The following is a 14758-nucleotide window of genomic DNA, read 5'->3' on the forward strand; positions in this document are numbered from 1 at the left end:
TGTTTCTATTATGCACAAGCTCCCCATAAATTGTGAAAAATACTGTGATGTGAACTGAGACTAAATCATTTTCATCTGGGGTAAAGATCTCACTTTCTCTTTCTATCAGATGGAGGAGCAGAATATAATTTTTTTTGCCTTGAAATAAATGTTTAGATAAGTAAACTTGGATTGCATCCAAAGAGAAATCATGCCCTTCACTCGATATCAAATATATCTCATGTCCCAGATTCTGCCAGCGATCATGAATAAGCTTTGTGTGGTCTCCAAACTAAAATGGACATCGAATGGCTTCAGAACCTTCAGCTACGAAGGAAAAAATAAGGTCAATATCCTTTAAATTAAACTGTGATTACCAGTGAAGAGAAATTATAAAAGGTATCTTAACATTCCCAGAAATTTGCTTTACTTCTAACTTTGCGCTAAAGTACATTTCATCTACAATTGCTTAGTTACAGTTTATGCTTATTCAGATTTGAGGACTGCTCTGTAGCTGTGATACCCACTAACCTTTGTGGAGTATTGATTATATCCCAATCACTGTGTTAAACAGTTAATATTAATTGAATGCTTATAATACACACTACTGGTCAATCAGAAAGAAAAAAATTCCATTTTAGCTATTTTAAGCAAGAAGGACTTCATTAAGGATGATTGAATGTCTCACATATTTGTGATGAGGGTAAAAGAGAGAGAGAGATCTTGGTAGGAATTCCTTTCAAAGCTGTGCTTCAGGACCAAGTTTCTAAGGTTGCTACTGTAATATCTATGATCGGCTGGTGTATCAACACTAACTTTGCCACAGTCGGGAAGGAAGGCACCACTTGGAACCAATTATCTTGGTTACTACCCTTTTGTGCATCAGATGCAGTTTATTCCCAGAACAAATTTGTCCAACAGAGAATTAAAAAAAAATCATGACAGAGCCAAGTCAGTTGAGCATGAAAAACCACATAAAGAGGGGGTACACATTCAACTGTTGCCATGTGACTCTAAGGTAGAAATCTCTCTCATTGAATGGCGGGCGTGGTCTCTCATATTGAGAGGAGGATTTGTGCCTCTGCCCCCAGTTCAATAGCATTCACGACTAGGTGTCACTTTAGATATTTGAAATTGCTGCAAATGGTAAGTTAAGAATGTGTGGGCTGTTCCTGATACGTTATACGCATTGACACATGGTGTTCTATTTATTTTCCAAGAGGTAGTCCTATTCCGTTGTGCTGTTGACATGAGTGGGGTAAGTATAATATGCTCCAGAACCTGTGTGTCAGAAGCAGTGCATTTTACTGCTAAATTGTATTTAGTTCTCCTGTTATATTTATCCGAGTGGACAGATGTCCAGCTAATGAGGACCCTTGTTCTTTTCCTGCTGGTCTTCTCTTGACAAAAGCAAAGAGTTGAGTATGTATACTCATATCAGTAAAAAATAATGTATATGTAACAGAAATTTTTCTATTTCTATTACTAAAAGTGCAGGTGATTTTGATGACTAAATTCAAAATGCATTATGGATTTGTGTTCTGACTTAATATGTTGGTGGCATATAAAATAATTTCTCATCAGCTGGTTACCTGTTCTTTTAGTGGTATTCTGAAGAAATATCATTTTCTTTCTCTTTTTTCCCTGTTTTTCTTAGGTCTTTAAATATAACTTCTTCACCTCATTTTTTTCTTCTTTGTTTTAAACAATCATTTTTTTAATTTTATAAATATTTTATTTATTTATTTTTAGAGAGGAGAAGTGTGGGAGAAATATATAGAGAGAAACATTAATGTGTGGTTGCCTCTCTCATGTCCCCTATCAGGGACCTGGCCTGCAACCCAGGCATGTGCCCTGGCTGGGAACTGAACCGGTGACCCTTTGGTTTGCAGGCTGGCACTCAATGCACTGAGCCACACCAGCCAGGGCAAAATGTTTTTTCATTGTTTTCCATTCAGTTTTGTTCTCCCAAAGTTCTCCCCTGGATCTTTTTATCTTTCTACACACTGTGTCTGAAAGGTGTCTATCCATCTCCATGTCTTTTACCTAATGCCTATCTGTTTGTATCTTCAGACCTGACCACTTATCTTAGTTCCAAGGTGGGACTAACTACTGCCTAGTGATTATCATTACATATGACACTTTACTGTTCTCTAGGCACTTTACAAGCAAGATGAATAAACCACTTTTATTGTTATACGCAAAGTGTTCTTCCTCCTGAATACCTGTGTGAAACTATAAATTCTTTTTTCTAATTTGCCACTAAAACTTTGATTTTAGCCCCAAATCTCTTTAACAAGTTTGTCCCCTTCCATCTCTTTTTTATTTAACCTGATTGAAACTCTGTTCACTTTTTTGCATAACTTACTGTTACATATATATAGCAGTAAATTATGCAAAATATATATAGACATATATTTTTACTGGTTACCAAATCTTATCTCTTTTCCTTCTAATACACAAGGCATCAAACTCATCCTTTAAAAGTGCATTGCTCTCACATCATTTGCCTTACTGAATTCCACCATCGATTTCCCATGTTACGGAGGTAAATTGTAAATTCCCCCCAGCGTGACAACACCTGTCATCCCCGTCCTGAACTACTCCCACCAGACACTGCGCTCTGCTCAGGGAGAACTGCTTGCCATCTCCCCATGTCTCCTGGCCTTTTCCCATATTAATTTTACTTGCCTAGAATATTTTCACCCCGTATGCACATGGGAATCTTCTCTGTCCTCTAGATGCGGGCAATTGTCACTTGCTGAGTGTTGTCTCTGATGGGTTTAAGTTCTGAGAATAAAAGTGTTGAGAAATAAGGAATAGTTAGGTCTGTCGTCTGTTTTTAGGGAAGCAGCAAATATCCCAGAAAAGTGTCCAGTGGATATTTGCTTACATTGAGTTGCTATAACTGGGAAATGTGTGTGCACTAATAGCAAAAGAGTTTAAGAAACTAAGGGCTATTTTTGTTATGTTTGGCTTGGGATAAACATGATCTCCTCTTTCATATAAAATTTTAAACAAAAAGACAGGAGATAGGCGTATTGTGTAGGAAACTGCTAGTGAATGCCAGAGGCTTTAAGGTTGAGAAATAGGTGGTCAGGGCAAGCATCTGAGGTGGCGGGAGCCTCCTGTCAAGCACGCGAGGTGGGGACGTCTTTTGTGTGTCTGAGGGACGAAAACGTGCTGCTGTGGTCTGATAGGAGTGAAAAGATGGGGTATCGATGATGACCAATGCAGAATACAAAGGCTAGGTTATAATAATGTCCACCTTTTGCACGGGATCCTCTATTACTCAGATTGAGAAACCACTTTTTAATGCATTTTTTTATTCTATCACTTTTCACAGTTCTAGACTAAAATAACCTTCATTTTTTTTTAATGAGTGAATTTAGGGTAACACTTTATATAAATATATCAAAGATCTCTGTGATTTCCTTTTTTATAAATAGCTTAAACTTTATTCACAGGAACATATGTTAATAGGTCAAAATTATCTCAGGACTGGAAGTTTTCATTTTCAGCATAGATTTTTCTAGAGTTAATCATACTATTTGAAACTAAAAAGGACTACTTTTAGTTGTCAATATCCTTAATGCCAAAATTTCTCTTCACGTTTTTGTTTGTCAAAATAATTCATATAAATATATTGGTATACTAATCTCAGTTATCAAAATAATTTCATAAATATTCTGTTTATTTTTAACTGGGATTCTGAAAATATTTGATATTTCATAGCTGAAAAATTCACATTTAACTTTGATCGTATTCGATTAAGAAATTATGAACTGATTTTTAAAATTGGGCACTGAAATTTGGGTAAAAGGTCTATTTGACTAAATGTTATATCGAACATGTAATGCATTAGCCTTAACTGAGGTAGTGTGCAAGTTTTATCATATGGACTGAAAGGAAATGACCAACCTTACTATTTTCAAAAGTAATATGCTAAATTGCAACTAGGGTTAAGTAGTACTCATTTTTCTTTGCAATTATTTTTCAAAATTATTTTTAAATACAAAGCCTACATTCATATGAAGAACATATCAGCAGTAATTTCCCTTATAGTCATAAGAGAAAACTTGTCTGGACAGGTTTATAAATGCTGGAGTTGATTAAATTCAGTACCACGCAATGTGTTATAATATTCAAAAATGTTTTTGTGCCTTTTTTAAACAGGATCTACAAAACCATTGAATGTTTTTCATTTTCTGTTTCACTTCTTTGAGACCGAATTAGGATTCAGCCTAAAAATATTTTTATTAGGGATTACGTGGAAAAATTAAATAAAGCATAAATATATTTAAATTATATTGTTATTAATAACAAATGTTTATAAAACATGGAATTCTTTCAGGTTCTAAAATACCATATACTGAATTATTTTGAAAACCTAATTTTTGTTCATTATATTTTCCAGCTAGTCTCCTTCCATTTTAATTCTATGATCAGTTTCCAAAATAATGATGGAAAATGGAGTGTTGATTTCCTCTTTACTAAAATATATTTTCATTCTTTTTGAAGTAATGAAAACATTTCTATTTTTGTTGAGTTAGCTGACAACACCTTTTTACATTATTTTATTTTTAGCTGGCTAAGTTTAAACTTGACTGTGTGCCTTTTAAAATTCAAAATGAAATAATCAGACCATTTTACTTCCATTTGTCATCAGCTGAAGGATTAGTTCCTGCAACTAGAGGACAATATAACCAATAATGACAAAATTTATGCCCAAGATGACCATCTTTGAAGTTATCCTCTTCCTTCTTGGAAGCATAATCAAATTTATCATAAATTTGGCCAGGAAAAAGACCCTCGATTCCTTTAAAGTAAGTGTCATTCTCCTAACAGTCCATTTTTTATGAAAGGGAGGTAGAATGACAAATCACGAAACTTTACTCATGAAAGTTCAATCATATCTTCCTAAAATGCTATTCCTCCACTGAAGGTCTAGAGGTTTTTACATACAACAAAAAAGACTATTTTTAAAAAATTATGGTAATAGGATCACAGAAAATTGCCTAATAAATCTTTGAATTATCAAGATAATTTAGATTTACATTGTTTTCTTAAATTACAAAAGTAATTCAGCAAGCGTATACTCCCTTTTGGTACAAAACTATAGATTTAATTTAATACGCTTCCGAGTGTAGAAGTTACAGTACCTAACAAATATTAAATAATCATTCTAAGACTTATAATACTTTCCAGGTTCAGAAGCAATTGAAGATGAAAAGCAAGATTTTCCTGTGCTTACCACATTCATTCTCAAAACATGGGACTACATCAATAACTGATAAATAGAGGAAATGTAAGTGATAGAATATCACTCATATAATTGGACACAAAACTTGTTTAAACCAGATAATATACTACATTTAGGTAATCTTCAAACAAAAGCATGGGCATTTATTTTTCTGAAAATTTAGCCTCCCACAATAGTTCAGTAAGGCATCATTTTCTTCATTTAAACACTGGAGTTTTCCTAGGCACGATCATAGGTATCTTCATAATTTCTCCACCTCCGTTCCCATTTCAAAAACTTTAGATACACATTTGTCTTTGTTAGTCACAAAACTGTCCTATTCTTCCAAATTAGAATACAGCATTTTCCAGAGAAATATCATTCTAGTCCTTACTTTTTAACTCCCAAAGGTGTGTTCCAGAAGAGACTCTCCATGTAAGAGTCCTTCATATAAGTAAAGATTGCTTGAGGAACCACACTGAGTCATTTTGTCTACAGACAGAACGGCACATTTTTAAATCTTCTGTTGCTGTGCCAAGTCTTCAAGTATTTTAACTGTCTTTCAAGACCTTCTCCAAAGAGCTTTCTCTTGAATGGCATTCTTCAAAATTCTACATATTCTCCTAGCAAAACCCTCACCATTGCTTATGATGGCAGAAGAACTGCCTTGCTTGTTTCCTTTGCCTTACACCACTATGTGAAAATTTATTTCACTGCTATGCTTTAGAACTTGTAAATGTGACATCTGCCACTATTACCTTTCCTCCCCTCAAAACACTGTCCTCTCTTGGTTTCATGATCCTGCATTTCATTACTTCCAAATGTGCACCCCTGTCTATGTTTACTCGGTTTGACATCTATGTTACTTATTTACATACTCTTCCTCCTCTACTTGTACACTTTCTTTTTGGGGGTTCTGCCTGTGGAATTAGTCTCTCTTTATTCCTGCTGGGTTATGTTCACACTCATGGCATAAACTATCATGGATATACCTCTACTCTATGGATTAAATTTCAACTTTTCTCCAGATCTGCCCATTCTACTAGACATCCTACATGGATGCCCCAATCTCTCTCCCATCTTTTGCTCAGCAGCTCCAGGTGCATGATGTTATCTGCCTTCCAATTTCAAAGTCTGAACTTGGCAGCTGCTCTCTATCTCAGTCTCACCACCGTAGTTCAGGGAGTTCACTCAGATTACTCCAAAAGCTTCCTGATCCCTTTCTCTAGTCCTGGTTTCCTTCCCTCTTCACTTCCCCTCACCACTCACCTATTCAGTTTCTCTTTAAAGATATTGCCGCAATACTTCTACCATGTTACAACTGGATGGTATACTATCCCCCTTTGCCTGAATCTCCCTTTCTAACTCTCTGTTACCAGTTTTGTGTCAGATATTACAAAGCATTTTCTAACTTCCAGGAAACTCCTGGAACAGCCCACCTCGTGTTTCCATTAGACTTTGTATGACTGACGTTTTCTGGAATGCAAAGGGGTGGTCGTGCTCTCTGGAGTGTGGCTAGATTTCAACACGGACCCATTGCCCTTCCATGCGAATACCTTCAATGCCTACTGAAGTACACGGGGCAGGGCAAAGCCTTGATAAGTATTTTTTAAAGTTACTTTTTAAATTAAAATTTATTTCATTAATATTTTATTTTTCATTATACATATTTTCTTGCTAGTGCGTTTTTATTTTTATATTATTATTTTAATGTATTTTTCCATTACTATGTATCCATGCTATACCCTCTTCCACTCCTACCTACCCCCCTCTCCTCTACAATCAGCAGACTGTTGTCTGTGTTGATGAAAATTTTATTTTTTTATTTGAGTATAGTTGATACACAATCACATTGGTTATATTAGTTTCAGGGGCACAATATAGTGATTCACCATTTTATAACTTACAGTGCAATCACTGCACTCAATATGAAATTTTGAAACAAGTAAATGAACATATAAATGAATGTATATGTTCTTTATAAGTAGAGCCTATTGTGATAAATGGTAATGATAGGTAGTACCAGAAACTTGAATTTTCTTGGCTCTCCCAGAGATTTTTATATAGTAAGTAAGTGTTAATGTTGTCTAAATTTATAGAAAATATTTCAATTTAAGAATCTATTTAAAGAGCTTTTCTTTCCATAAGTGAAATGCTCAGATTTCCTGTTTATGTCATCATTCTTCCTCATAAGAAGTAAACCTGGAAGATAATTAATAAGGAATGAATTAGTTAGAAGACTACATGAAGAGCACAAATTAAGAGTAAGAGAAGTAGATGATTCGTTCATTTATTTACTCAGTAAATCTTCATGCAGTGTACGTAAGGAGTCAGGCTCTGTTGGGTTGCTAACGCACAGACAGCAGCTATGATACAGCTCTCCACGCTTCCCCGCAGCTACAGCTTGTCTATCACACTGCCTCCTGTCCACGTTTTTATTTGGGTGTCTAATATGCAACTCAAACATAACGTGTCCAAAACCAAGACCTTGACATTTTTCCAACCCTTACTGTTATCTATAAGTCTCTTTCACACAAGTTAGTAAAACCAATATCTACAGTTTCTCAGGTTAAATGCCTGGAGGCTACCCTTTGTTTTAATTTTTCTTCCTGTCTCAAATTCAATACAACAGTTGATTTGTCATTTCTACTTTCAAAATATATTTTTTTGCATGACTTCTTTGCCACCCTAATTCACTCCTAGACTTCTGCATTAGTCCACTAATTTTTCTCCGACTAAATTTCACCCTCAATACAAGAGACTGGAAATCATTTAGAAATTTAATTTGAACCATACCACCATGTCCCAAACCTCCTTTTTCTCAGCCCTGCCCAAATCTTCCATTGGTTTCCCCTTATACCCAAATTAAAGTCACTTTTTAAGTAGTATAAACACCCTACTGAATCCAGCCTTTGCTTACCTGTCTGACAGGTTTCTGACCTGTCTGCTACTTCACAGAGTGCCGGCTACTGTGGTCTGTTTCCAAAACATCAATCTCATTCCTTTTCAAGGCTTTGCCCTCACTGCAACCTCTGTTTTTTTTTTCATGAGTCTTCACAGGACTGGCTTCTTTTTTTTCTTTTTTCTTATCATTCAAGTCTCAGTTCAAAATTTGTTAAGGAGAACTTCCTTTACTCACTTAAATTCTAACGCATTCCTCACAAGTCCCTTTCTGCTTAATTACTTGTTTTTTCACAACAGATCACAGCCTGAGCCAATTATGTTTATTTTGTTTCCCTGCATAGTCTCTGGATCCAACCAGAGCAGATAAGCTCTGTGAGAACAGAAATCCTTATTTGTGCTCTGTCTTTGGTATGCAGAAGACTCTCTTGTAAAATTTAAAGTCTGGAGAAGATTTCCCATAAATCCTAGAGAAGACATTTTGATGTTCATACTCTAAATATATGTAGTATGTTTCTGGTATTATTTTTCTTAAAGATTTTATTTATTTATTTTTAGAGAAGTGGGGAGAGAGAGAGAGAGAGGAAGAGAAATATCAATGTGTGGTTGTCTCTCACACTCCCCCTACTGGGGATCTGGCCTGCAACCCCCTGCATGTACTCTGGGAGTTGAACTGGAGACCCTTAGGTTCACAAGCCGGCACCCAATCCACTGAGCCACACCAGCCAGGTGTTGCTGGTATTCTTGATCGTTTTATCTGCAGTGCATCTCCCATGGAGAGTACTCAGCTCCTGCTGACTACCCCTTTGCCTCACAGTACAGAATTGCATTTAGTTAAACAAATTATATACATTTGTGTATTTATTTGTATATAGTACCGGTTCTCAAGCATTTTGGTCAGAAATTCTTGAACACTCCTAAAAATGTTTGAGGGCACTACTGAGCTTTTGTTTGTATGGGTTTTATCTATTGTATTTTCTGTATTGAAAATTAAAACAGAAAAGTGTTAAATATTTCTATATCAATTTACTTATGGTAAAATAAAAATCATTATAGGTTGTCTGAAAAAATATATTTTATACACTTAACTATATTTCCAAAGCAAAAAGAAAATTGATGAGAGTGACCTCCTTTTGCCACTTTATAAATCTTTTTAATGTCTAGCTATTAGCAACTGGCTAGAGTCTTACAATTGCTTCCACATTTAATTTCTTGCTATGTCGTTTTTGGACTATAGAATGTGAAGTAAATGTATGAAGCACACAGATACATAGTGAGAAGTGAGACGGGTGTTTAATAGCCCTTTCAGATAATTGCGTGGGTATGTTTCTTTGATATTACACTAAAACCTGACAAATGGTTGTTTTATAGGTTGGTGTCAAAACAAAATCTGAAGCCATGTCGGTAAGCTTTTCTGAACTCTGTATTATTATGAAAAGACTTTGGGTATTATGGACACTGTAAAAGTGTCTGAGGGACCCCAGGACTTCCTGGACCATACTTTGGGAGCCAGTGGAACGTTAGAATCATGTAATTTTAGAGTAGGTTTTCTGTGCACAAGGCATGGTATGAAGTGCTCTGGAAGATAACAAAGAGGAAGGATAGCCCATTGAGAAACCACCCACTAATTTAAGAAGATGTTGATCAGGTCAAGAGCTAAAACAATGGAGGCTGTAGAGGAGATTGTTTTCACAGGGTGTATGTTGGGTGGGATTTTTAAGGAAAAATGGAGTTCAGAAGTACTCTGAGCTCTCACATTCTAACTTTGTAGACAGTGATCCATCACCTGAGATATGGTTGCAGCTTTCAGTGAAAAAACGCTTAGTTTCCAAAAATTGCTTCTTTTATGTTATATTAATTACCCAGACCTCCTCCTATCTTTTGATCAGGCTTTCTGGAGGAACTCTAATTTGATAACATTGTTGTAAAAAAGTGCTAATCAAAAAAATGCAAAGCAAGTGAATCGATAGAGTATCAGTCTATCTTACATTAATAAAATGAAGGAATTTGAATTCATCATTGATTTGGAATAAATTATTAATTGTGTCCTGGAATAAATTACTTAACTTGTTCCTGACTCAGTTTTCTCATCACTAAGATAAGGTTGTACTTATAGGCAACTTTTCTGGTCTCTTCATATAATTATATGGTGTTATGCTATAGTGACAATATTACGTGTTATTTAATGTAATGGTCTTTTAATAACTTGCTATATGTTACTGAAAATCTCTTACTGGTTAGTGTAACATTTTTTAAAAATTACAATATTAAATAATACTTCTTATAATACATTAATTAGGTCAATTATATTTCAGGCATTATTCCCTTAAACTAAAGTTGTATCTAAAGATATCTATGAATCAAGTCAAAGGTTAAAACATTTAATAATTAATTAAAATTCTTTCTAAAATATTCATCATTTATTCTGTTATTGACCAAAATGATCATTTATTTTAATTTCAATGGTCTAAAATAAAAAAAAAATAGAAAAAATACACATGTTTTTAAAAATTATTAAGCATTCAGGCATTTCTTTTCCTGTCTATTGACTCCTCAAATTCCTCTTTATAGTTATTTGAACAGGTATTTTGAATCTGTTTAAATACTTTGATATGTAGTTTATAAACCCTCATTCAATCGTTTAAAAGTACATGCTTTTAAAAGCTTTTTTTGAAGTCAAGTTCTGCCTATTTATAATTTCAACTCATTATTCCTGATGTAGTCTTTGGAACTACAGTGTATTCTTCTAACAAGAAGTCCCTGAACATTTGTAGATAATTTTCATTTTTTATACTTACAAATTCTAATGTTGAAGCATCATTTTCTTTGCTCTTCAAATTTTCACACAATCTGATTTTTAAACACTTTTTGAATCAGTTCAGCCTCCCTTGAATAAAATTCATTTCTCCTCATTTCTCTTAAATTTCTTGATCTTCCAAATTGCATATAATATTCCAGACATGGCCTTGTTTGTAGGAGATATCATGATTTATACAATAAAAATGTGTTTGAATTATAATGAGAGAAAAATATTTTATTTCTTTATATATGTCTTAAAAGTAACATTTACCAAGGAAAATCATAATTTGGAAATCATGAATAGAAATAAAAAATTTTGGAAATATTGTCAATTTCTGAATTGCATTTTTAGGTATTTAATGATTATGATTTCATATTATCATTTTAGGCCAACAATAAAATTATATACTCTCACTGTATGATAAGTATATGAACTTCATATACCTCATAGAAAGCTATATGAATCATGTTATTCCAGTCAATATTTGATTTATAGTGTTCCCCAAATATATTTCATAAAACTTTTATTAAAAGTCCAGAATAATTAATGGTAGGAGTAAGAGACAAATTTCTATTGCATTTTTATAGATCACTTCTAAGTTCCCCTGGCTCCTGGATTGGCTCATCCAACATGTTGTGGAATTTTTGCAAAAAGGTTCTAAACCTGCTGTCTCCTGGATTTAAAAAAAAAAACAAAAAAACCCCCCAAAACAGAGATAACCTAATCTGACACCAAAGCCCTGAACCGGAGCCCACTGCCGGCTCTGCAGCTCTCAGGTGCCGGAGGCTTCTGGGGGGGCAGTGAAAATTCCAGGCTTCTAAAAGCAAAGCTCCATTCATGGCCTCCGAGATCACAGCTTCAACTGCGTTGAGGGTAGTGTCGCCCTGGTGGAGCACGTGGGAGGCGCAACCTAATACCTGCTTGCTTCGTACATACAGTGAAAGATTGGACCAAGTTGCAGTCTCAGATAAAGTTTAATCTTGGTGGGATCCATAGGGGTAAGGCTCTAGCTAGAGCATAAGTCAGCTCAGTGTTTCCCCGTGTTGAGATAAGTAGGCCAGAGGGACGTTTTTGCCTCTCTGTCTCAGTCAGCCTTAGCTGTGGGTGCTCTTACCAGAAAGGAGCTCATTCTTACAGGCACTGACTTTGCTGTCAGACAAGAAGAATTCTTTAGGGAAGTGGAAGATGATAGGAAGAGCTGTTGAATTGTTAGCAGCCAAAACTCCCAACAACAAAGGAATAAATGTACCAGCAAGGCAAAGAATGAGCAAGAAACCGTCTCATCAACTACATACATTGGTGTGAAGTGAATAACCCAAGCCTAGAATTTCTACAGCCTGTTTCCACTTACATAAAGCTAAAAATAATCAGAATGGGACCACATCTGGATCAGAGATCATCCATGCCTCCCATATCTGAACAGAAAGTAAGAGGCTAATTAACCAAACATTCAGGTTAGATACTACCTCTTGTTCATCACTGGTGAGGGAGGGCAATTCTGAAAATACTCACTTTCTTAACCTCTATGTGGGGCACAGAGATATTCATTTTACCATATCCCTTTAAGCTGTATAAATACTTCACAAACAAAAGCACACCCTTTGTCTCTTGGATTGTAATTCAGTGTGTGGCAAGGGTCAGGAAAAATGAATCACCTCGGACTCCTTGACAGATGTGACTAAGATAGGGGGAGAGTATAGAACCATTTAACTTTCAACAAAGCCATGGGGAGACACTGAAACTCACTCCTAAGCAGGAATGCAAGTTCAGAAGTAAGGACTGAATACATATACAGGATGTCAACTAGATACTGAAAAGGCAACATCAGCAACACCAGCATCAAAAACCGTTGCATCCATTTCCCTCAATGAATTGAAAGCTAGAGTGCATCTAATATTTTTAAAAGCATCGATATGTAAACTTTTATCTAAAACAATTATGTTCAATAGCTAGCATAGCTCCAATTGTAAATGAGTTTCTGAGGAAATGATATTATTTAAGTTTATGTCACGTCATGCATCTAAGTTGTTTGTTGTAATAAATGAACACTTTGTCCTCTTTTTCCTACAACTGCAATCACAGCCCTATGTTCTCTTTTCAAATCTATGTGACTTTTTAAGTTCCACCTCAATCAATGTTAAAGCTTCAGCTTCTCTTCAGTAATTAGAAATGTGAAATTAATGTGTGTTTGGAAAATCAGACATTATTTCTGATAGATACTTTGACACTGCTTCACTTAATGTCGTAATTCATTATCTTTCAAATGAAAAAAACACAATTTATACTGCAACCTAGAACATATAAATACATATGTTGAGACATGGAGAAAAATAGTCAAAACACATGTTTCATAAAGAATTCTCTGGCTTTACTATATGTGATACATTCTGGTATTTATTGGTGCATTTTCTGTTTTATAATCATTTATTCTGGGGAAAAACTGAATTAGCTATACCGAATTTACAGTGTGAAAACCATTCATTTTAACAAATGCCAAGAAATGTGAATACCTTTAAGTAAAAGGGAGTTATAAACTGTGCGTTTTTATTACCAACTGCAATTGTTCATCTACAGGGTGGACAAATTGGTGTTTCTTTTGAAGACAAGGGGGCCTTTCGTCTGTGTTCCTGGAGCATATCACTGCCCTTCTGAGTGGAATGGCGTACTGTGCCTTAATGAGTGAGTGAGTAATGGTTAACTCTAATACGTATCAGTGGGCTTTAGCAAGATTCATTTTTAACAATAAACAAAGATGATACAAAAACATGTCTTTTTCCCTTCAGAATAACAACAAAAAGCATCCTCTGGACAAACTTGCAGAACATAGAAGTAAATTCTGTGTGCTTCACAGGTGATAAGAGCACCTTTTGCTTCCCATAGTCACCTTATTCACTCATGCCATTAAACTTCTAATGCTCTCTAGCACATTAACGTATCCAGTTGTACCTCCAAGGATACATTTTTGCATTAATTTATACTTAAGGATATTAAGAAAGAAAAGCTGTAGACTACTAAATGAATTAGAAAAAAATGCTTCTGAAAAGGTTGGCATCAATTACAGCAGTATTGAAGAAGCGCATTATCTTTCACAGGGCTTATGAGCCATTCATTGGCTTAAACACGCATTGCAACAAACATTCCTTCTGATCTATGACTTTTTTGCCTTCTTTCCTTAGCAACTAGACCTGCGCTTGGCATATACTATGTACTCAATAAATAGTTTAAATTAACTGAATGGCCTTATGCAATCGTATTTTCATAAATTAGGACATACAGTAAATGTTGTATTGAAGAAGAGGAAACCACTTTGCAAGAAAGCAAAAATTTCAAGAAAGAAACAGTGCTATTTTAATGAGTTATTGATGAAGTGTTCCAGGGTAGCAGAAAAGCATTTATATATTGTAGCTAGTTTAAAGACAGGTGACCTTTAGAGAGATTAGTTAACCTTTCAACAACTTTGGAGAGTTACTGTTTTGAAAGATAAAGGTCAGAGTAGAACTCGGAATGCAGTTATTGTCTTTTGTTTGTTGCTACTCCTTTAATTTCCAGTAAATTAATTCAAACTGTGGAGTCTGTTCAGAATAATTTCTTTTTAAAATAAAAGAATGTTATTGGTTTCAAGTATTTTTCCAGTATTAGGTAAGAATATTTAAAACATGGATACTTAAACTTATACTTCATTTGTAAATTTCACCTTTAATTTCATTTCAGGTTTAAGGTTTCTAAGACAAATATGTGTTTGATTTAAAGAAAAATGTGAGGTTTATGGTTATTTTTTTCTTTTAAGTAAAGTTCATTTTATTTTTCATTTTACCTACCCAATTTTTTTTAGACCT

Source organism: Desmodus rotundus, chromosome 9 (genome assembly GCF_022682495.2).
Source record: "Desmodus rotundus isolate HL8 chromosome 9, HLdesRot8A.1, whole genome shotgun sequence".
Taxonomy (NCBI): domain Eukaryota; kingdom Metazoa; phylum Chordata; class Mammalia; order Chiroptera; family Phyllostomidae; genus Desmodus; species Desmodus rotundus.